Below are 25126 nucleotides of genomic sequence, written 5' to 3' on the forward strand. Positions count from 1 at the left end.
TTGTTTTATACTACAATAGCTGTTTGGGTAGACACATCTCATTTTAAGAATATCTCGTTATAAAGGAGATAGCATTGGCACACTAGGAAGCAAAAATACATCCTCTCAATTTAGGAAATCAAGTCAGGCCACTAAAACAGCTGAGATGAGCTAGTGGTCTGAAGACAAAATATTAAACTTGGCTGAATGTTATATGTGGTGTTATAAGTGACACAACAGACTATAAAATGCAGTAAATCACATAAAAAGTATCACTTTTCACAACTCTTTCATTCTGTTAAACTCTACAGACTATATGTGTTGCTCAACTACATTCAAAACATGATATGGCCTTGCTGTTTAATTTTGGTCGGATTACTCAAGTACCTAAAGATAAGTGTGTGTTTTGGTCCTTACATTTGTCTAGAGCTTCAATTCATATTTTTCTGGTCTTTATATTGTGGTTCTTCCAAGGGTCTCTAGCCATAGAGCAAGATGCTCTAGTAAAAATAACTTGTATCTTGCAGTCCTTTCTATCAGAAAATTTACACCTCTCCCAAAACGGACTTAAAACCCTGTATTATTTTTCTTTTATTTCATGCTTTTGGAATCAAATGACTGTAAAGTTAAACCAGTTCTATTTCTATTTCTCACAATAGTCTATCATCTTGTTGTGGAGAGTAGGGAAGAAGGCAATTTGCTGAGCAAACCATGTGGGGTGGCTGGCTATAGTTAAATAATCTTTATTCCTTTTCCTGTTACTCTTCTATTTTTAATCCCTTGACAATTTTTAAGACTTCTTATTTTGCTGTTTCTACAATTGATCCTTTGACTTGTCTTTGGTAGAATTTTTTTCCCCTTCTGGTTTAATTTACTTATCCTGTTAGTCATTCTTGCTACCTTTCCAGAGCCACCAGTGAAAATGTTTTCTAAAGCACCCAAATGCCCTAGGGATCATTTTTTAAATCAGTGTAGCTGGGTGGGACTGAAATTAACAATGGAAAGCTGCCTGATGTATATAAAAATCCCTGCTTTAGCTGAGAAAAATGAAAATATTTTGGTAAATCTGGAATTAAATTCCCATAATGAGTTCTAAATGGAATTTAGACTCATTTGTCATTTGCAGACTTTTGAACATCTTACTTCTTGCATCCCTTTTCAATGTCCTTAATACAGCAGACCCTTATTGTGTCAAACAGGAACACAATCGTTTACGTGTACCCTAACAGCTCCTTAACAGCAGAGTCCCTATCAAATAAATGTTAGCCGTGAATTTTAGTACAGGTGGCTTTGTGCAATCATTTGGCTTTCTCTTTAATATCCTTTTCTTGCTGACTGATCTGTAGCAGAGAATAACATGAAACTTGTGAGAAATGATGTGCACTTTCAGAGCCAACAGTATACTATGAGTCCATCTCATATTTATAGAGAAGGTATTATTTGTAGAGAAGGTCAGACTGGTCATTTCCAATTTCCTGATGCATCCTTTTGCGTTTTGTATAGCAAATGGCCATATATTTCCCCCCCTTTCTCCAGATTCAATACCAGTCACCATGATTTCTCCAGAGATACATATGACAAATGAATCTTTATAGAACTGTTTACTTTTGTTAAGATTCAAGTAAGTAAAATTTTTTAAATCTATTGGAATACAAATATTTTATTAAATTTATAATTTTGTTCATAAAACTTGTGTGGAAACCCTCAGTGTGGTGCTAGAAAGCAAACATAAACTCTTGTTATGAAATGTTTTGTAAGAAGTTAAAAAGTATTTTGTTATGATACTAAATGATCTCCATAAAGACCATAATTATCCTTGTCTGAATTCAGATCTAAAGTATGAAAATGAATCAGCATTCGTTTATTCGTTATTTCATATTGTCTTCAGCCAATACAGAGATTAACACAGTGCCAATGGAAGAGCAGGAAGCCTGTTTTTTTCATAATTATGTATCAGCAGAGGATATCACAGTGCTTTGTGAGCATTAGTTAGCTATTTTGGGCTGTGATATTCATCTCAAATATAGTCAGAGGTTTTGGTTAGTCACAATAAATATTTAAATGCTTATGCACGGTCTCATCCAGACAGGGAGAATAAATCACAAATCTGGAGCCTACTCTTGATCAACTTAATTTCCAGCCAAATCCTTCTCCCTGTACTTTTCTGTTGCCTGACTCTGGCTGGCTTCATGTTTAGCTCCTTACCAGGTATCTGTTCAACTGGAAATGATAGGCAATACAGCCTGAGAGCAATTTAGACTGTTCAAGACCCAGTCTGTAGCATATGTATAGATAACTCAAGTGGACCAATTTTGCAAACAAGCTGATTATCTTTTTATCCCTTTCCTAACACAGCTTTTCCTTTCTATTATGATTTTTTTTTTTTTTTTTTTACAAAGTGGAGTTGTAATTATTGTTAATCAAAACTGCTCAGTAACGTCAGATAAATTCTGTTTGGTGAAATTGTCCTAGAAACGTCATGCTTTGCTGGCAGAGAAAGACCACGTAAAGCTTTGGGTTTGCCTGTATGAATCAGCTCCAAGTAGACAAACTCAAGAGTATTACTTGCTCAAGGCCAAGAAACGTACAGTTCTGTTCTGAGAGCTCCAAAGTCTGCAGTATTTGCAACTACAGTGATTATTTCTGTTGCAACCATGTTTTGTGGAGGTGCTCAAAGACTACAGAGTCCTGTGTGGTTGAAGAATCCCAAATAAGTGATGGACGAGGGGTGCTCTTTCCTCACTTGGACTCACGCAGCAGACATGGAGGGGTCATGCAGGTTTACATGTAGCCTATCAGTGCACCCTTACTGAAGACAGTAAGAATAAAGAATCCAAAATAATGGCAAAATCTGTACTCTGAAAAGCTTCTGAATGCAAAACTGCTATAATTCACATAAGCAAACCAGATAAGGAGGAATTTATCCAGGCTATTAAGCTCCAAGGAAGGCTGTAAATTCCAGGTGTAGTGAGTTTCTAATGAATCTTTCTTAATGTGCCTTAGATAGAGCCTCATATCTGATCCAAAACATTAATATGACTTTATGGGCCAAAGCTGACACCTGATTAAGATGCCTCTTTTAAATCAGCTTGATAGTAAAACACCTGTCAGCTCTAGCTAAAAAGATGAGACAGGTGAGTTAGGGACTCCAACCTTGTAACAACAGCATGGGTAGAAAAAAATATGAGAAGTCCAAATGATTTCAAAATCTGTCTAATTTTCTTCACAGCTGAAGACACTAGTAAGCTTTAATTGGAAGATGAGGAATTTATAGGGCCTACAAATGTTGTTGAGTCTTTCCCTGCAAATACCATTGGGTTTATTTGATTTAACTTGTCAAAAGCAGAACAGAATGATTATTTTCCTCATCAAAAGCCTGGCCCAGGCAGCTCAAGGACTTTAAAAGGGGCATGACAGATGCAAAAGAAGAGGTAATGGATGAGATGCTGTTTGCTATCAGGAAAGTGTAAAGTAATGCACATCAGTTCAAGAAATCAGATGTTAACACTGGAAAAGAAGGTGGAAAAAGAAGAAAAGAGCCATAAAAGCATTCTGTAAAAGGAAAACTAACTTGCCAGAACTATAGGAAATGGGAGGCAGGCTTCCCTCTTCTCTCTCTCGATTGATTGAATGTCGATTGAGAAAGACATTCAGTTCTCAATCAGAGAATGAAGCAGTAGACATACACAAAGAAAGGGAGATTAGATGTTACAGGTTTGAGCAGGCAGAAGCAATCTAAAACCTGTAGGATTTTCCCAAAAGGGCTTTCAACTTTTGTGTGTTTTCTCCCTTCAGACATGGATGTGCAGAGTTCCAGAGACACAGGGCTCCTTTCAAGTCTTAATTCCTATTGAAAAAGTCAAATTTGGAGTAGTGGTCTCTGGCTCACCCAGGGAATCACGGTCTGGATTTGAGTTTGGATAGGTAACTGTCAAGACCAAAGTAGTGTTGCTTCTGCTTCTCCAGCCCTGGTAAATGGCACAAAAGTGTTAAATGTCTTCACTGAAAACAATTCTGTAGACCCTAAATTTATTCCTTGAAAAATTATTCAAATATTCCAATATTTTTCCTAGTATTTAAACATAACCTGTATGGTGGTGTAGGTAGGCGTGATCTGAGGTTAATGTGCCAAGCAATGCACTCAGGTTATACAATAACTGCACATTTTCCTGAAGTACTTGGGTGTGAAAACGACCAATGAAAGTATAAAATATGACTTTAATTACTAACATTACCAGCTGTCAGGACTGCCAGAATCTAGCATATAAATATATGTGATATATCACAGGTAATAATTATTATGCAAAACTGACCATATTGAATTATAAGTCTTGTTCCATTAAATAAATATTGACAAAAGAATTTGTCAAAATCTGATGCTTCAAACATTTTTAACAGTTCTGCTATGATAACCAGTATTGCCACAACACTTTGAGATAACTTTCTGTGATTATAATTGGGTATCAGTGATTTTATTACCCATCTGCATTCTGGTCTGATATATACACACATTCCAATTCCAAAATAATTAAGGATGGATCGCTAAATGCCAAAAAGTGATGCTACTCATCATTTTATACTGAGTATAGCAATCAAACTCTTCCTTCTGATTTATATGATACTGACTGCGTTCAATACGAAACCAAAATATTCCCTAAAAATTCCAGACCACAAGTTCAAGCTACAGCAAGGAAACTTGCTGATAATGGATGTGTTCTGGATAGCATTCAATGGAGCTTCACTAAGCTTACACCTTTGGCTACAGATGAACACAGATTTATGAACAGTTCTTTGTGGAGATACGTGTAAAGGTACAATAGCCTGAATAAGTGTAGGGGTTATGAACACACTAGTCTGTGAACTGTATTAAAAATGTAGTATTTTATTCAAAAATAATGTGTGAGTAACAATGCTAGAATTACTACCTGTGCATGACTTCACTGGCTTTATGGAAATATCTTATGAAGACTTTTGTGCTGTTATGCAAGATGTAGGCAAGATAAAGGAAGCCTTTTCATCTGTGTAAATGATTTGTTTTGTGTCATGAACTTGGTCATGTCCTTCAGGTACAGAACTATTGTGGAACAAACATCTAATTACAGAGACAAATATCCACAATGAAGTTAGAGGGATGTGTCTTTATGATGTATAGTAATCCTGATGTGCACTCTTCTCAATGAAATTTCATTAGTTTTTGTGTTACTAGGCAAGATGAATAAATAATAATGAACCTTTTCCAATCTACTGCACAAGCATTTTGTTCACTGTAATTTCAGTTATAAGTGAGACCTAGATTCAATGACAGATACTGTTTGCTGCATTGTACTGTTGTAATATTCATTTGGCACTGTTGCCAAACTGACTGAAGACTTAATTCAATAATTTATAATACAGGAAAAGGTAACAGCTATATCATTTAATATCCTGCCAGTTAAATCCAGAACTTTGTTTCTCTGTAACTTTATTGTGCAAAATAGAACTGTGCTTTACTGCCTTAGAAGGATGGTGATTAATTAAGCTCAGACATTTTTTGTCACTGCTAGTGCTGGTCAGCTCTGGGGTTTTGTGTAATGACTCCAAAACTCCATTGCAACTACTGATCAATGCTCTGTAAAGAGTAGCTACTAACTTGGCTAAGCATGTAACACTATGGCAAGCTACAGTTCCGCTTATACTCAAAAGAGGGAGGGGAGGTAAGAAAGATAAAAATTTCTTCCAGCCTTTAAGCTTCATTTCAGACATATTTCAGTCTTTTCATTAAGCATCTTGCTTTGCAGCCCTACGTTCCCATCCAGTGTCTCTGGAGACAGAGAGAGACAAAGGGAATTGCTCCATTGCCTCCATCCTCCAGGCGCTGAGCAAGCCGAGGAGGAGGAATAGTTCTGTCTCTCTTTTCTCCCTTTTCCTGTGTTAGGACAAATCATCTGAGTGGTTTCAAGAAGTTAGACTGAAATGCATTATTCCTCTGCCTCCTTGGTTTTGGCTAGCCTGAGGTATGTGGGACATCCAAGCCGCTTAATCTTCAAGCTCATTTACGCAAATCTTTGCCATCTTTCATAGCACCCCTCTTACTACCCTATGGCAAAAAGACCTGGGGAATCTGCTGGGAAAATACTGATCAAATATGACTGAATGTACAAGGACACCTTTTTTTTTTTTCATTTCCCCAGTGTGACTCTAATTTCAGTGCAGAAATGTGCAGCAGCCTGATGAACGCTATGTCTGGCTAGCACTCTTATAGCTGGTGGTAGATACAATTTCATGCTTCATCCATTTTTTTCTATGTAAAGACTACGAGCCAAAGTGCTTTGAAGTCAGGGAAAGCCATTCATAAACTTCAATGGGCAATGGATCAACCCCTACTGAACAAAATATAAGCAACTGATGGTCCATTTTTTCTTAATAATCTTCTCTGTGTGTGTGAAACACTACTATGCAACATATATTTATCCTATATCGAGTGTGCATATAGTTATATAGCACATATACATCCTTACAAACAATTATACGTGCACACATTGCAGGGAAAGAGGGAATAAGTCTGCTAAGAATATCTCTTTGCTCTTTATAGTGGCTGCAAGCCATTTAATAACTTATAATCGATGTACTAATAATATGGAGTTTGAGAACTGTACCAATTTGGTGTGCAATAGCTACTGGATGTTGATGACAGCTGCATTATGTTCAGGCAGGTACTTAGCAGCAAAGATCCAGCCACAATGGAAGGAAAAAGAAATGAAAAAGGTTAGTTTGCAAATAGTTTGAATATAGAAAAGCAAACAATTCCTCTTTTTTTTCCAGAGGGCACACTTCATAATTCCCATTTATGTTAAATAAGAAGAAACATGTTCTAATGTGAAGCAGTGTTTTGTTTTTTGCAGTATTATGAGTCCCAGACCTCGTAGAAAGCTAGATACAATCATCATTATAGGGGACTTAAATTGCAGGTGGATGTTTAAACCCAGTGTACATGTAATTTAAATTTTGCTTATTTACTTTGAATAACTGGAACAAAATGGCTGACTCGGAGATGCTTGCTTTTCCCACTAGGGCTTAAATAACAGGCATGAATAAAGGTAGTCAGCAACTAGCTGCAAGAACTTGACATCAAAAAAGAGTTTGCATGTAGGTAGGAAGTTTTATATTCTGGAATAATGCTTAGAAGTTACAGAGATAATGAAAATCACTTAACAACACGTGAAGAGAACTTTTGGAGTCCCAATTACTACCATGACAAAATTCTTTACGACACAAGAAGCTCTGATATAGAAATTTCAGGCTGCCACCTACTTCTTGCTTTCAAATGATTGATAACTTGGGAATAAAAGCTTGAGAAATAAATCATCTTAAGCAATGATCCAGGCAAGATTAAAAAGGTCTTTATTTTCTTACATATAATTGAAGAGGAATGCAAGAGGTATTTATAACATTTTAAACCTAAGGCTGATACTGATTTAAATTAGATTAATCAGGCAGGATATTATAGAAATATTTATCATTTTGACTGATTTACATATGCTTGCTATTACAGTATTGACATCTATTTGGTAGATTAAAACTAAATTTAGAATTTACGCAAAAAAGGTCTTTTTTTGACCAAAAATCAGTCTATTGCAAAATTGGCTATTGGCCAGGGAAGAAACTCAAGGTTCAGGTAGAAATATCTGTTAGCTTTCCCTCTTAGCCCTTTGTGTCGCCATACAAATAGAGAACCTCTGCCTGGTTTCTGGTGTACAGCACACTTCTCTGCTCCCAGGGGATTTTGCTTTATTGTGTCCACTGTCCAGACCAGAAAAGTCATCCTGGTTCAGCTCTGCTTTGGTCATTGCATGTAGTGTAAAAGTAGTATATGCAATGTAGTATTCAAGCTATAGGCCATCTCAGCTCTTATGTTCTTCTTCAGGTGTCTGCTTTTGGTTGGCTGTCATGTAATCAGTTGGATGAATCTGTAGACTGAGCCAGGACGGCTGTTTTGATGAGATGTACTTTCTCAAGCAGCATCACCTGCAGATCAGCCTCACCCTTAGAATATTTATGTTTAATTAATATTTTGGCATCCTGGCAAAAAAAAAAAAATCACAACTATCATAAGCAGCAGAAGGGAAATAGTGATTTAAACAGTCTGTATCTCAGAAAAATCTGGTTGGGATTACATGGAAAATAGCTTTACCACTAGACACCTACTGCATTTCAGAAACCTGCTGAAAACAACGAGGTGCAATGGATCCCATGAAAGGGCATCATGGTCCTCTATCATGGAAAATATCAGGCAACCAAAATATAATTAGCATTGTACATTTTGTTACTGTGTCAAGCACAGAAAGCTCCCAGGCACTTTTAGAATAAATAGAATAAATGGAGATAAATGAAACTGAACTCTGTTAAATATCATCAACTAAGATCTGCTTTATTACTGGCAATTAAACAGTGAAAGTCAAAACACAAGCTATCATTATCACTCATTGATTAAAAACCAGTTAGAACATTGCATTTCAAACTAGCCTACCTCTTTGCTCGTTACGCTTTTCAGCATGGGCAACAGCACAATATTTCAGAAATAATTAGGAACACAGCATAAGCGATCAGTGCTAATGTTCTCAAATAAAATTGCCAAAGCAAATGACTATAGATCAGCCAAAAGACACTATTTGAAGCCATCATCTTTTGTGACTATTCAATATTTTCATGATGATCTTTTTCTGAGCAAACACAAATGAAGTTAAAGTCATTTTAAGTAAAAACATCCTAAAATTTAGCAGGAGGTACAAACATAACTTTGTAAATGCTCTATTTTTAAAAAATAACTGCTAGAAATTGAATTGCTCAGGCAATTTTTGTCTCTGGTCTCTGTTTTAAAAGAGCTAATATCAACATTTCTGATGTACTGCAAGCTGGCAATGTCTTACTGTCAAATTACTGTTCTTTTCCATTCAAGTAAAAAATGACCTTTATCTGATCTATTCTCAAATAAATGACAGCATAAATAGCAAAACAAAACCCAGCTGAAAGGAGGAAAAAAAAATGCAGGTTGATAAGGCTGCACTGAAGTTCTCCTTTGGAGTAGAGACGGAATGGTAAGGGTTCAGTTGGCAGGGCTAACCTGTCCATGGCAGGGCTTGGATCCAGGTTGGGATCCATGAAAGGGAAATGTCGCTGTCCATGTTAGAAAAGCCTTGGGAAAACTGGAGAGACCTACCATTATGCTTTTAAGGCAGTCTCTTTCACCTTCTCATGTTGATTCCTGACATCATTTCAATGCTATACTGTAACAAGCAGCAGTAGTCCAAAATTAAATTTTCTAGGTGTCCCTGTTAATTCTTCCTGCAGTATTCACTCCAGAGAAAAGCCTCCAGAGCGTGGGATGATATGCCACCTGGGGAGGTTTTGTGTGATATGTCTTCTTGTGTGCATATGTTTCCAGAGGAGACCCAGAAATATTTTTAATAAGCAGATACAAAATATTCCTGTATCTCAGGTACCTGCTCAATTGCCAGGTCTAGTTTAGCTGGCTGATACGTCATTGCCCTCTTAGCTGCTTCCTTTTATCTCTACTTTTATTATTTGTTGTAATCTGACAATTTTAAGAAACAGGAATGCTTTATTGATAAAAAGTAATTTTGATAAAAAAGTGTCGTGGTTTAAACCCAGTCAGGTAATTCATTCACTCACTTCCCCCCCTTTCTTGCCCTCCCCCTACTCCCGGAGGGACGGAGAGGAGAATCGAAAAGAATGCAACTCCCACGGGTTGAGATAAGAACAGTTTAGTAACTAAGGTATAACACAAATCACTGCTGCTACCACCAATGATAATAATGATAAAGGAAATAACAAGGGAATACAACACCTCACCACCAGCCGACCGATAACTTGCCCCCCTCAGCCCAACCAAGCACTGACCGATACCTCCTCCAACCCTGCAGTCTCCCAGCCCTTCCGGCTAACTCCCAGTTACATCCTGGGCATGACGTGCTGTGGTATGGAATACCTCTTTGGTCAGTTTGGGTCAGGTGTCCTGTCTCTGCTTCCTCCTGGCTTCCCCTCCTCCCTGGCAGAGCATGAGGCTCACAAAGTCCTTGGCCAAACCAAAACATCGCTATCAGCTCTGTTCCCGAGCTGAAAGTCAAAACACTGCACTGCACCAGCTACCAAGGAGGAGAAACATGACTGCTACTGCTGAACCCAGGACAAAAAGTATTTTAATCCAGATCTTAATTTTCAAATCAATCCTTTGCCTATGTTATCATCAAAATTATTCTGCAAAACTATTTTTCCAGTTGGGATTTATATTGATCCCTCTATGCTAGTGTATATAATGCTTAGGGCAGGCTTTGGATTCTATCCTTGCACATTATTTCACTTAAACTTGCAAAGCTCACAAAAACTAATCTAAGCCTTATGCCTTCTCACCACTCGAAAACATTGCACAAAGGATAACATGAGTGCAGGCAGAAGAACTGAGTCCAGGGTCCAAGTTTAGGGCCTCCCTGCACTGATCTCAGTCCATTAAGTTCTCTGCAATTTTGTGAAATTTCACTGTTTGGGCTGGAAACAGAAATAGAGCTCAGACAATCTACATTCTGAATAGCCTGATGGGAGCTTTAGTGCAGGGACGATAATGAAATACAGGGAAAACATTTTGTATGTATTACTTTTCAGTAATTTTTCTCTAATCCAAAAATCACAAAAATGCTGTAATTCTGCAGAAGTCTTACATACTTGGATTGCATATTTTTCCCAGCTACAGTAGGAACTGATAACAGGCTGCTAAATTACTGCTTAATAAACCACTAAATGAGTGCCATCTGAGATAACAGGGCATTAAATGACAACTATTCAGGGAAAAAGTAGAAGTGCAGAAAGTACTGCAAGAGAGCTCTCTGCGTAGAGGGAAATTGGATTAGTCATCTCATCTATGCCAGTGGTGAAATTCAAACTGAAGTAGATTTGAAAAAAAGGAAAGTGGCTTGATGCCATAATGCGCGAAAGGAAGAAGTGCACTCAATGCAGGAGCTGCTTCTCATCATAGCAAACTTGAGCTGGGGCAGAGAGTATTTCAATTATGGGGCTAATATGAGCAGTAAAACATAATAAGTGCAACTTCACTCCTCACAACAAAATAAAGTGCAGAGTAAAAGTCCAAGAAGCTTTAACTAATATAAAGGTATTATAAATAAAAATAAATCGAAAGAGGGAGAGGTGGTAGAGAATTTCAGGTTGTAAAGATGAAAGTCCAGGTGTTACTTGAATTTGTGCTCTTGATCCGCTGATTTCAGTGGGGTTTAGGTGTTAAGTGCCTGTCTTCTCATAAGGTTAGGTTCCTGATCAAAACCAGTGAAAAGGCATCATAAAGGTCTATGAGGGACTGACTGCTCTGTTTCAGTCCATACATCACAGCCTGGTGTCATCCATCTGCAAGAAAGGTTGTCCCAGAAGACTGAGAACATATTTGCTTGACTTGTAGTAGTTGGAAAATTGTATCATCTTGACTGATACTTAATGTGTCTGCTGTGTAATATCACCACTAGAGTTATGTCAAACTGCCTGAAGGCCATATTTCTGGGGAATGACATAATCAATGATAGATACTTCTCTAATTTAGGTAGGTTTAGAGACCAGAGTTCTAAAGAACATAGGGTATTACTTGTTTCCTATCTTCAACTATTGTATCCAGCCAAATTTATAACGTCTTTGTTCAAACAAATTTATTTTCTGTGTGCTACTATTTCCACTTACATGTTATCTTGAAAACTGTATTAACGTTTTGGTAAAACATCAGTGCAATACAGCATGGTTGGTTTACTTTTTTGACTTGCAGTGAACGTCTGCCTTTGGCCTGAAAAAATTACTCTTTTCTCAACTTCTCCCTATAAATTAGTTATGTATATGCACAGTGCAGTGTTTTACACATATCAGACTGTGAGATAAAATCTTGAAACAGGTTAGGTTTATTTTAAATATATATGAATTTCAATTAATTTTTCAAATCATATGGTTTAGATTTTTAGCCAAAACTGTAAACCCAAGTTATTTTAAAGCATAAATGATGAACTAGGTTGGATCCTATTCATGAGATTTCTTTCTTTCCCATACAAATATCAGGTGCTTAACTTTCATGTCATTCTTGGTCTATAAAACACAGTAACATGTAAAAATTTAAGGACCTGAGCATTTAACTTATGAAGGAATTAAATTCAAATCTTCAAAACTTTTGATATACAGCTATCTGTCCCTGGAGGTTCTCAAAAATTGTAGATATGAAGGTTATTTATGTGAAAGCTTACCGAGCTCCTGAAGTTGTACTTCTCTACATCTCCAGAAATTATTACTTTAAACATGCCATAGAAAATCTTGAAAATAAATATGAGAAGAAAAATTAACTTGGAATCCAGATAAAATTCGTGTGGCTTCGGATTTTATAGGGGGTGTTTATATATGATTTGTTATAAAAGGATAATTCCAAGAACAATAACAAAATTGGGTTTGATTTCTGTACTTTGAAATGTGTTTTAATAATATGGAGGTATTCTTGGTCTCTAGATGTCACTGGGCACTTTTAGTGCTATTGGATTATTCTTAGACTCTCTAAAGAGAAGACATTATAGTTATTGGTCAGTAAGCTTTGCAAATCAGTGGCATCATTGGGGATAAAAGCTATTTCAATTTGTGATTGATATGATATTAAGGAGAAGTACTTTTCTTTAAGGCAAATCTGTGGAGTACATATGCACCACCATTTTAATTGCAACACTACACACAATTTGGTACACCGTCAACTTATCTTCAGGAGAGGCTAGGGGTTAATTTAGTGAAAAAAAATAAATGCAGACTAATTAGAAGATGACAAGTTACAGCTGATAAGGTCACTTGTCAGGTAAATATGAATCCAATATCTATTGCATAAATGACTACATCGTCTCTGGCCTAGAGCAAACTATCTGTGTTTCACAAAACCACAAATGTTTACAACAAAGATGCAGAGAAAACTCTTTTCTTTCTCCTATGTTCAGTGTAAAGCAGAATAAATCTAATTAGAATGAGGTATAATGTTATATTCTGCTTTAAGTTGCATTACATCATCAGTGATTTTTGTAGATATATACTAATATGACTGAAATATGAAGCTGATTAATGCTTAACAAAACATTACTAGGGATTAACCCCTGCAGGTTTTTTTCACATTGCCTGCACTGACATACATTTTTTTATAAGCTGTAGGAGAAGTAATCAATCATCAAAAACTATTTGGCATAAGTGTATGAAGTGAGACAATATTACAGGATAAAGAAATTGCGTTCCATAAATCACTTCTGTATTGGTGGGAAGGCCATCTCTGCATGCGAGTCAAAGTTTGGATAGGTTTTACTCTAAGCTACAAAGTCGTTTCCAGGCTGAGTTCAGGCCACAGTCTATGAGATGGAGACTGTACTGCGGTCTGACTGGAGTGGCAGCCTGGGTATCTATTAGGACAGTGAAACAATATAAGCAAAACCTGTCCAAAAGCACACAGCAATTCTGCAAAGGGGAAGCCAGTGAGCAGGCACTGGCAGCAAAACAAGGGGCTCAGGGTGACATCCCCACCAGGTGAAGTGTGACTTCAGTCCAGCCTGCATATGCTTGTAACAGCACTGATAACCGCAGCTTTCCTGGTATTGCCTGCCTAAATCAGAAATGCAAATGAACTAACGAAGGTACAGAAATCAGATTTTATGTAACTGTGGCGCTGGTATGCAAGTGTAAAGTACACATGTGTGTAGAATAGCTCAGGCATAGCAGTTCCACTAGAAATATCTGCTACCTTGTCATCCCTTTTTACTCTCCACTAAAATGACTAGGGAATGAATCTCACAGAAATAAATGATGTTTCTGGTTTTCCTGGAATTGTATATAATGTTTGCAATATGCAGAATACATCAGATGTCCTATCACTTAAAGAGAATTATACTTACTCCAGGTACACATCTAAAAGTCCCTAGCCATTCACTAATTCACTGAAGAATGATGTTTTTGTAATATCTTTTTGTTTGGCAGCAAAAGTAGACAATGTTACCAGGTGCATAATGAAATTGTGTTGCTTATTTAGAGAAAATATCCCAAGAAATAGTATGACAGATCTAATCTTACACACGTGTTTTGTGAAGAGAAGACTTTTTAAAGCTATTATGACTTTCCTTGCTGTTGTCTTGAATAGTTGTATTACTTGAGTAACCTTTCACTTTTCCCTCAAAACCCTCCTTTTTTTGTACCCAGTTTAGAACCATCAACTACAATTATTCTATTTCTAAAGGATTTTCAGGATGCAGTGGAAGGTGCATTTGTCATCACAAAACTACCTTTGTCCACAAGAACTTTCCATTCTTACCAGCAGAAGCTCACACCATGGTGAAGCTCACACCATGTCAAAGCTCACAGGAGTCTTGATTGAATGACCTGACTTACATAAGTAGAAATGAATGACTTGCAAGTAATTATAGCGGGCTGAAAAGCAGGAGCATGATGTTTGGAGCTAAACAATGTCACAGATAGGGCCTTAGTTAGCAGCAAAAGTGATTTAGCAGGGTAATAGTCTAATACCGATTCAATTGCTACAAATCATTAATAACAATAAACACAGAATAACCAAGATCCACTAACAATGAGACGCAATGTCTGTCAGAGGGAAACCTAGTGCCCCTTTAATAATGAGATTGTAATTAGAATAGAACAATAAAGCATATATTAATATAGGACAAAGGACAAAATACCATGGTATTATGCTATGCAGGAGGAAAGAAAAATATCTCATTGTCAAAATTCAAAAAGGGTCTAAAAATCAAATACATTAAAATAAAGGCCTAGAGATTGGGATAAAAGTCTATAAATCTACTTCTTGATGCAAACCTGATTGGACTTCAGACAGCTTCCTCCTTAGGCTGCCCTACTAGGACTGTCACCCCAGGTGAACCTTGCACAGGTAGAGGGAAGCAGAGAGAACCAGAGCAGTGAGGGCTGCAGGTCTTCTGTGTATCTGAGGTCTATCTCCACATTCAAAAGTTGCCCTCTTGCTTGCTCCCTTCTTAACTCTGCAAAAGAAGCTGTAGATAGCTTTATCTCTGTTTGGATCCTAATTATGATAACTATGCCATCAACTAGAGCAATTACTAATACAAATCCTGAAGTGGTAGCTGTGGGTTTTTTCTCCAGTTCCTAAAACTGTATAATTCCATAATAGTTAAACTTTGCTTTTAATTTTAGGGAGAGGGGGGCAGAGAGTTTTGAGTTTAACTCCAACATTTAATGAAAGAATATAGAAAAATTGAGTTCTGGAAGATTGGGGGCGGGGGGGGAACAAGATAAAAAGAATTTATTTGCATTATTGTTTGATTGTTCAGGACTATAGTCTTATGGAAAATCTATACTTGGTCTGTGATTTTGTTTGTGTTTGGACCTGATAGAGCCAAAACTAGGAAAACTGTAGGATCTGAATGTAATAAGACCAATGCAAGGACTGTTTTACAGATGGTACAGATATAATAGCTTCAGTCAAAGAATGGTTCATTGCTATCTTTGATATTTTCATTCATCCAGACCTTACACAAGGCCCCACTAGAGTAATCCATCCATATTTTTCTCAAATTACAGATCAGCATGTGTCTCAGAGCTGGCTTCCCATACACACCCCATCAAGCAATTTTAGTGGTAATCACAAGAGTTTCTCTTCCAGATAGTAATGAAAAAATGCCTCACATTCCTAAGAGGTTTATTTTTGTAATGTAGGCATGATAACCACAGCCTAAATAATACTGTATGGTTGGAAATTACTCTGTGAGCTCAAACGCTGTGACAACATTTTCTGTCCCAGGCAAGTGCCAGTGATAATAAAAACAAAAAGATTTTGTGTATAAATCTTTTTTTTCTGCAAAGAGATTGGAGAAGAAAACAAAACAGACGTTTGAAAAGCCCAGGTCCAGCAATTGTGGTAGCAAGCTCTCCCCAGGAATGTCAAGTAGGTATGAATGCAGTGAATTCCAAGAAGTTTTCAATGTTAATTTCTGCTCAACAAGAAACACACACACATAAACAGAGATCAATAGTCGCTAAATGAAAAAAGAAGTAGCAAATCAATAACTAGAGACATTTTATTTTCGAGCTTCTGCAAACAATGGAAAGGATGATCAGTCTGTGATTACATGAAAGTAGCAGATATTGTTTCAGCTATTAAAAGTTAGTGAGCAAGGTCTTCACCCATGTCAGCGTGTGCAGATCTGCCGGGTACAAATATTAAACAGCACAGAAATTTGATCTGGGTTTCCATTTCTAAGTAAAGCAGATTTAATAATTTTTTGTGTTTCCAAGGTCTGAAAACAAATTAAATCCTTCTCATTCTTACTCTCCACTTACATCACTTTTCCACTAGTGGAAAATTATACACTGCAGCTGGGTTTCTCTCCATTTCATGTAGGACATGAATAATAATACCATAATAAAGCCTAAGGTTTTACTTGTCAGTCCTTTAACTGAGGCATTGGTTGTGAAGATAAAAAGATAATAAATTTTGCTATTAAACTCCAAGGGCTTCCATGTATTGATAACTATTTGATTACCATAACACTATGTTGAATCAAGATGCAGCAGACTCAACTCTGAAATGGGGGATCTCAAAATCCACCCATGTGGTTTTAGTTTAACATTGATAAACAAAATACCCTGCTCTAATAGTGACCTCTGAGAAACAATGTCTTAAAAGTTAGTTTAAGGGGTAGCTTGCTATAGAAGTGAGAGATCAAACATAGATTGTGGGCTTCTTTATGAAGGTCCCTAGGTGTAAACAAAATCAATGGATGAGGGAAATGCCCTGTGTGATGTGGGAGGCTACAACAGATGTACAGTATATGGATGTGTATATATGTATGTCATATGTAACTGGTCTAGAGTTTTAGAAGCAGGCTCCCTGCCAAATATTCATATTAAATGGAAGAACTATATTCAAATCACATTTTACTTTAAAAAGTGTGTTTCAGTAAACTATTTCAGTGATATGTTATTGTACTATTTTAATGTTGGTTTTTTTATACTTAGATTTTCTATTGCTGGCAACAGAAAATGTTCAAAATATTTTAAGTTCTCAATCACCTGCTAATTTTAACTTCTTGGCAGTGATAATAAAGAAAAATTGTATTATCTCTGAAGCTGTTGCAAACAAAAACTGAAAAAAAAATTAATTATTTCTAAAATGCCAGGATGTTATTTTACAAAGAAGCCTTTCCTACAGAGAGATGAAATAACTTGATACAAACCAGAAAGAAATCATGTCAAATCCAAAGCATAGAGGAAAAAATGTAAACATAAAGTAACTAATTGAAGACATTAGGAAATAGTAATTGTTTAAACCAGTCTAAAAATTGGTTCTGCCTTTCAGACTATAGAAGAGACGTATACACTAGATGATAAAGAAAACAAAAAACTCTAGTAATGACTTCCATGAATTCTAGCATGCTCCACCTAACTTCAGGAACTGTAAATAACATCTTTCTGGCAGCTAAATCCAAGCAACTTAAACTTTGAAAGTGCACCCTTGAAGCACCTGAGCTCTAACCTCCTTTTTACCATATGTCTGTGCACTCAAGGGAATTCAAAAAGGCCTTTTTTCTTGGATATAAAGAATAATAAGGAAGACGCTTCTATAATGTGAGTCTAGCCATGTTATACAGTATTAAATTATTATCATTCCCTGTTTCCAGCTGGCCAGTTTGATGTTATGTGATATGGTATGCTTGGGAAACACAGATTAAAGACAGCTTCAAGGTGGGTTTATGTCTGTTTAGTAAAAAGCTGCAAACCCTCTTAAATTCACTGAATATAAAAGGTGAGGCTTTCAGAAATGCAGAACTTTGCCCTAATTCTTCCCTTTTCAAAGCAAGAGATAAGACTGCCATTACAATCTCTGGGGGCACAAAAGTACCTATGCTGAGTCCTTCTCACTGTCACACTAATAGCCATTAATGTAGGTTGTCACTTCCTTATTGGAGTTATTATCATTGCTGCATTGTCATTTCTTTTTGCATGTGCTTCATTATCATAGCAGGCAAAGCCACAAACTGGTGTCACTATATCCCTCTTTGAATTGAGTGGTGAAGGAAATAGTTATCTTAAACTCCATGGTGCTTTGTAACATCCTCCTGCTCAAGCAGCCAGCAAGTGGTAAAACCAGAAATTGCTCACAGGCTTCCTGCACACTGGTCCTCTTTGTCACAAGAGGACTTGTCCTTTATGTTGTCTTGCACTGAGGACAGAGATTCACATTTCTCACATACTGGCTTATTTTGTCTGATTTTTTGCCCTTGAGTTAGAAACAGTTTGTGGTTCTGATAAGAGACAGGAAATGGAAGTAGTAAAATTGCTTATTCACATTCTTATAATTAAATACAGAGGAACCAGTTCTGTGTAAGCCCCTCCAGAAATGAACAGGGCAAGCAGCTCCATCTCTGTGATTCACCCACTATCCAGTTTAAATCAATATTTTGGATAATATTTTCCAAATGTAATGTCTGCAAAACTGGGTGATGGATTAGACAAATACCTTATTTCTCCTTCCTACCTATAATGTCTTTTTCCTTCATGTTGCACATGTTCTCATGTCTGCTTTGATAACAGTATTTTTCCTGCTAGTATAAAAAATACTAAGTCCCAAGTTTGCACCTGAGTATATTGTGTGGCAGTTCCCAGAGTACTGGTTTTTAGCTGGGATGAGACTGGCCGATGTCAGACCCAGATAACTGATCCATTGCATGTAAAGGTAAAGCAAGTGAGGTATCAGAGGAAGATAAGGGTGAAGGTCATGCCAATTAGCAAAACCTTTATGAAGTTTTTCTCAGGAAAGAAATTAGGTAAAGCCTGTTAACATCAAATCAAATAATTAATTTCATAGTCCATCCTCTCTAAACACAGTCACAGTCCCTCTTCCTGTGTCTTGCCAATAACAAACAAATTTGTAGTCTTTGAAATGGCAGGGGAAGGGCTGCCCACCTCTCCATAGCTCAGCACCACTCTTTCACCTGCCCTGGCACTTCATCTTCGGGGCATCAGGCATGGTCTTTTGCTGGCTTTGTTGTACCAGAGTATGTTTGTTGTGCACTGATGTTGGGAAATGAGCTGAATGACATGGCACCCCATAAAATGGAAACAATGGTTTTTCTTTAAATGTCACTTTTTGCTCTTGTGAGAAGGTCATGGAGGTACCAGTCATCCTCTTCTGCCAGATGCTTGGAAGTAATTTACAGAAATACAGCTTTCAGGGTCATTGTTTCCCAAAGTCACAAAAACTCTCCATGTTGTCCAATGGAGACCTAATTATTATCATCTCTGACTCATCAGTGGGTCTCTGAATGTCTCTGGTTGTTCAGAGAAACCTTAACATTTTCAGGCTGGACTAGTTTATCTCCACAGTTCACTGTTAGAAATAGCAGAGATGTCACTTGTCTTAAAATATATGGTCTGCTGTTCCATTCCTAAAGGTGCTGTTATGCTAACAATAAATCTGCAAGAGACTGCAGGCAGAGTCTGGGATGTGATGTATTCAATATTCATCATGCTGTGACCCAAAGGAGTATGAGGGCACTTTACATCATGAAATTTCTCTCCTTAATTTAGCAGTTTCAAAATGATGGGCCAAAATACAGCCTGGGAGGTTGCGGTTGCATCTTCAATTGAATTTAAGCCAATAAGCCAAAGGACTGTGTAAAAATACATTTACTGCCTCATTTTCAAACCAAAGGTTCAGACTGTCTGGTTTGGCTTTTAATATTTATATTGTCTATAGCTAATTTTAAGAGCCTGATAGCTTTTACTGACATTTTCCTTTTTCCTCATCTTTACCCCTGGAAAACCTATTTGCTTCCATGATGGGGTCAAGACAATCAGCAGAGCAAAGGAGAGTTGCAAAGGCCATCTCTATATTCAAGACTGCGTGTTTTTATTTGAAGGGCAGAAGACACCAGGAATCAGATAAAAAAGGGGTCATGACAGCCTTTAGAAATGGGAGGGACACAGAAAATTTGCAGAAGCTGTCCAGGAGGAAGACAGAAACTGCAGAAATAATGAGATAACTCCTTTTCCTGAACAGTAAAGAGAATTGAGAGAAGGAAGCAGGGAAGCTCAAATATTTGCTATGAAACTGGTGCCAAAGAAGGACTGTACATAAGCTGCTGTGTAAGGAGCTACCAGTCGACTTCTGTTTCCACAGTGTCATATACTTAGGTCAGACACTGGAAAATCAAACTCTGCCAGTTTCTCTTCTTGCCTAAGATCTGCAACCAGTATTTAACCTGTATTCCTAAACTGAGTAATAGCAGAGGGTGGGAGAATGGATTTTGCGACATATTTATGATCAAATTATTCTTTGCATTAGAACATAGGGCAGAATTCATAAATCCTTTTAGACAGAGAAGACATGGAGGGGCCAGAGAGACAGATGGATGAGGCGCTTGTTGTGTGGACAACATGCCGTAGAATCAGGTGTGGCACCCAGTTCCAATCAGCAGTCTAAGGTGCAGCTGATGGATACTTAAGACAGCTTCCTCTCTCAAAATTATATTGCTAGCAACCAGCCTTGCACAATAAGTCCAGAGAAAGGAGGACAAGCTCCTTTCCTCAAGGAAAATTTGAGACAATTCTGGTGCAAAGTAAAAACTGTTTCTTTCTTGAGCACTTTGGACACTTTACTGTTCATACCAGCTTCTCAAACTTCCGTCTCAATCTTTAATCCCGAAAGAGAGGGCTCTTTCTTAACATATTAATATCAAGTGACGTTTAAATCCTAACAATAGTGTAAGAATATAGTGGTCAGGCCTCCTTGTAGCAAGTACACAGAATTTAAAGTAGTGATCTCTGAGTTTATCTTAATCAACATTCTTGCCTCTGGTGCTCTGCTTAGATCAGATTATCTCATTTAAATAACAATGGGTTATGAAAAAAAAGTCTAATCTGTTCCCTTGCTGTGCCACTGTATATGCATACATTATTTTATTTAATCTCCTAAGGCACTTGCAAGAAAACCTAAAGACCCTTGTCAAGTCACATAAAAAAGTCTGCTGGAATATAAGGATGGGAGGGAATATTACTCTTTTGCAATCTTTCCATATAGAGAGAATATAAAGGACGATTAAGTAATTGAATTAGTGGGTTTGGGGGTAGTAACACCTAACTCTGCTGTACAGCCCATTTAATCCTTAGATTTATCTCAATATCATTTTAATACCATGTCTGGTAGAACTGAGGTAGACATGAAGAAATGACTGACCAATGTCATCTAACAACCTGAATTACCTTCCAAGCCACCAGCCACAAGACTGCTCTGACTAGTTCCTAATTTTCCCACTTGGTCCTATCACTCCTACATTGATGTAAACAGTCTGTGTAATAAAGACGTTTTGCAAACAACTACAGGTTTGACAGTTACAATCAAGCATATTTCAGAATGCCATGGAGTGAAAATCAGCATAGCTCCACTGAAATCAATGGGGTTAATTTATACCCAGGTGTAAATTAACTTATCTCAGTGAAGACAGTGGGAGCTTTTGCTGTTCCTTTAATTGACATCAGGTTCAGGACAAAGGTGCAGCTGAGATCTACTCTTGGTGCCTGGGAATAGGGAACATTGAGATTTTTATCTATTGTTAAGTCTTCACAGAAACACATTAACGTAAAAATGAGTTGCTAGTATCTTTTAACTCAGTTGGCTGAGGATACTGGTCTCATTAAAAGATGATCCTCCAGCAAGTAAGATGAAGATGACAAAATGTTTGAAAAATGAAAGCTTTGTGGAAAGATGTGAAGGAAAAGGTTATATTTGGAAATACAAAACATGGTATAAAAATATCTTGTCCATCACCAAGCTGTACTGCAACCCAGTGATTCATATTCCAGGATCACCACCTACTTCAAAACTGCTAAAAGGAATTATAGGGGAATTATAGGGGAATCCTGTACTCTCAACGGTTGGTACAAGTCCTTTGCTTAGACTGATAAAGAAAGAAATGATCTGTAGGAAGTACTCAGGAGAGCTGGTAGATGCTGTGGTGGTGCAGTGGGCAATTAAAGGGAAGGCTGGGGTTCTAAATAGGTTGTTGTGTTTTGTTTAGCATATCTGGACCTAAATGAGTAACTGCCTGCTTGAAATCTCTACAAATGCTTTAATATGAAGTCCTTAACATGTTGGCTGTTTGTTACTGAAATAGACATTTAATATTGATTTAACAAAGTCTGATCCTGAGATTTATATTTTTACCTGGTATCTCTTAGATAAAATATTATCTAATTTAATTTAAATATTTAAAAATGCTACCGAAGTCTGCACTCTGATTCTGTCTCTTCCTTTCAAACAGCTGCTGACTCCTGCACTACATAATTAATTTAAGTATCGTTTGAGGTTACTTTAATACAATTTTCTCGTAAGCACATGAGTAACATCCCAGCTATTTAGAGTTCAATACATTAATTGAAGACAAAAGGCAGTTGTCATGGTTTCTACCACGGACGAGTGTGACGGGTCAGGTCATCCCCAAATTCATTATAACCTCAACAATTCAGTTACCATTTTGTGTCTGTTTTTAGATGAATTTGTAATGAGTCACATGAGTTAATCCCATTTATATGGTTTTGTGAAGAAGGATTGTCAAGTTATGTGCTTTGAATTAGAAGAAAGGTTCAAAAAAGGATGAACTCAGAGTACCAAACCCTCACTGTGAACAGTGCCCAGCCAGGCAGAAATGAACATTTTACCTTACAGTATGTTAGCAACATGCTGATGTTTTAATTAAGCACAAGGGATATTTAAGGAGAATGACGTAAAACACTCTTGCTTCCCCCAACCACACTGCCCTCTGAATACAACCTGAGGACTGACAGGATGCCCAGCACTTGGTTCAGTGACAGGATAGGTTGCATGAGGGTCTATCACCATGCCAACTGGAGGCTAAGAAGGAACATTTGCATTTGCTTTGGTCATTAAGCAAGATTTTCTTTCATTTTTAGTGTTTATGTTTTGATAGTCCTTATGATTCTTACCTATTCTGAACTTCATACATGAATGCTTTTATTTGTCTTCAAGTTAAATGTGATTTCAGTCGGGCCCTTTGCTAGTATGGAGGCATTTGAAGGGCATGCTATTAACTCTGGAATTTAAACCATCTATGCAACATTCCCATACACCTCACTAAACAGTTTTGGCTTTTAATCCACTCCATTTGCTGTCTTGGGAGTTAGTCATGCTATGGCTAAGAGATGTCTTTCATGTGTATATTGTTAGCCAAGTAACAATAAGTACTTTTTTTTCAATGTTACAGTTCATAATATTTTTTAAAGCTATTACCTGGAGTACAGCTTTCTTATGATCTTGGAACGTGTTTTCCTGGTTCAAAGGCAGCATCTTGTGTTGCTTAAAATTAAAGCATGTCCTAACGAAAAGCTCCTTAGTCACTTGTTCATGCGAGTAAGTACTGTTAGTTTTGGTAATTGCTTCTCTTTTCTAGAAGAATTATGATACTGATAAAGATTTATCAATCACAAACACTAATAGTGGAACATTTTACCTGTGCTGCAGCTCATGAATGGCAGCAGACTTATTAGTTTCCATAGCAACACCATCTCCACTTTCCAAGGTCAAAAATTCCTCCCATCCAATCAGTGGAAAATAAAGGGTGGCCTCCTGTGACTACCTTGATATCCTGTAAAAACAGGAAGAGATATCAAATAATTAAAGTGCAGATTCAAAATAAATACTCAAATTTTCCCCATGTAAAATCATGTTCGACTGTACCATTTTAAGACATTAAAAATGCAATAAATAGTCTAGATAGCATCATCCCAGCATGAAAAATCATTCCCAAATCACACAAAGCTGGCAACGAGATCGATTAAAATCATGCATATTGTTTGAGACCCATCCATCCACTCCATGTGGTACAGAGATCACTTGCACCGAAGTGAGTTTCTCCAAATAAGAAAGAAAAATTGGCCAAAAGTTTCCAGATTAGAAGAAAGTAGTTGCAAAAATGTTGCAAAAGTCTTAAATCTTTGTAACACTTTATGATGTTTCTTGCCCTATGACAGTGTGGCTTCTGTTCCCAGAAACAATCCTTTTGTGAAGGTACTGCAACGTAAGCAGGTACTAATGCAAAATGGTAGGTCTCACATGGGATGAGAGGGCGACACAATGTCATATATATACTATGTAAAAAAAACAACCAAACTTCTTTTTTGTTGACCTTTATTCTTCAGAAATGAAACATTCACCCATAAGGATTTACATAGCAATTTGCTTTAATTTGCTTTGACATTTCAGTCAATATATGATGAATTTAACCAGGAAAAATGTTTCTGTTTGGCCTACACTCCCAAAGGGCAAACTAGTAATTTACTGTTGGGAATCAGTTCATAAAACAGCTGAAACCAGAAATCACTTAATAAAATGGGTTTACAAAATCATAAAATCATTCTAAACCTTTTAAGTGCTGAAAATTTTCCCCTGAGAAATACATTTATGATCCACACTTACAGATCCATATTATCTTCTCACTTATCTCATTTTTCATACCAGTGTGAAAACTTACCATACAGGCTTGCCCTGAAACTTATTGTTAATTTGAGTGAGAAAGACGGTTTTTTAGAAAATTAAAAAGTTCAACTCTTTTGAAAGTCATTTCGCTTCTATAAGGGACCTAATTCTGTTCTTAGGTTATAAACTTCACTTAAAAATAGTAGGTGGTCTCAGGGGAGACACATGTAAACCTGGTGCACCTTTGCTAGCTGCCATTTCAGGCAGGGAATGATCAAACCTTGACATAAGCTTTCATGATTTAACAAAAAAAAAAAAGGATGGAAAAAGCAGAGTTTCTTTTAACCTTCTATGAGGTCCTACTTCACACACCTCTGGGGTCTGCTGAAGCACTTCACGCATTTAAAAGTATAAATGGCTTCAGCCTTGTAAAAAAAACCAGAAATTTCATTCAATGCTTATTTCAAGAGCATTTCCCAGTGCTGCCTACTCTGGTCCCACCCAAATCCTTTTCCTCAGGATTTCTCAAACAAGTCCCATTTCTGGTCATTGCACATTTGGTGTGTGAGTTATTTTGCGCAGATCACCTGAATTTCATTTTAAAGGTACAAGAGTTGC

General features: G+C 37.1%; 1 long non-coding RNA gene and 1 pseudogene across 1 annotated transcript in view; one reads left to right on the forward strand and one right to left on the reverse strand.

Moving 5' to 3' along the window:
* LOC133270499 (uncharacterized) overlaps positions 1-3593 on the forward strand; it is a 35295-nt gene extending 31702 nt beyond the window's left edge. The window contains exons 3-4 of the long non-coding RNA XR_009743800.1: positions 291-378; positions 3215-3593. This is a non-coding gene — a long non-coding RNA (uncharacterized LOC133270499). The remainder of the gene's footprint in view (positions 1-290; positions 379-3214) is intronic.
* The window catches only part of LOC133270497 (contactin-6-like), a 147270-nt pseudogene that overhangs the window by 94977 nt on the left and 27167 nt on the right, over positions 1-25126 (reverse strand).

Source organism: Pezoporus flaviventris, unplaced genomic scaffold, assembly GCF_033815535.1.
Source record: "Pezoporus flaviventris isolate CSIRO_AGI_PZ_B2104156 unplaced genomic scaffold, CSIRO_AGI_Pfla_v1 ptg000021l, whole genome shotgun sequence".
Taxonomy (NCBI): Eukaryota; Metazoa; Chordata; class Aves; order Psittaciformes; family Psittacidae; genus Pezoporus; species Pezoporus flaviventris.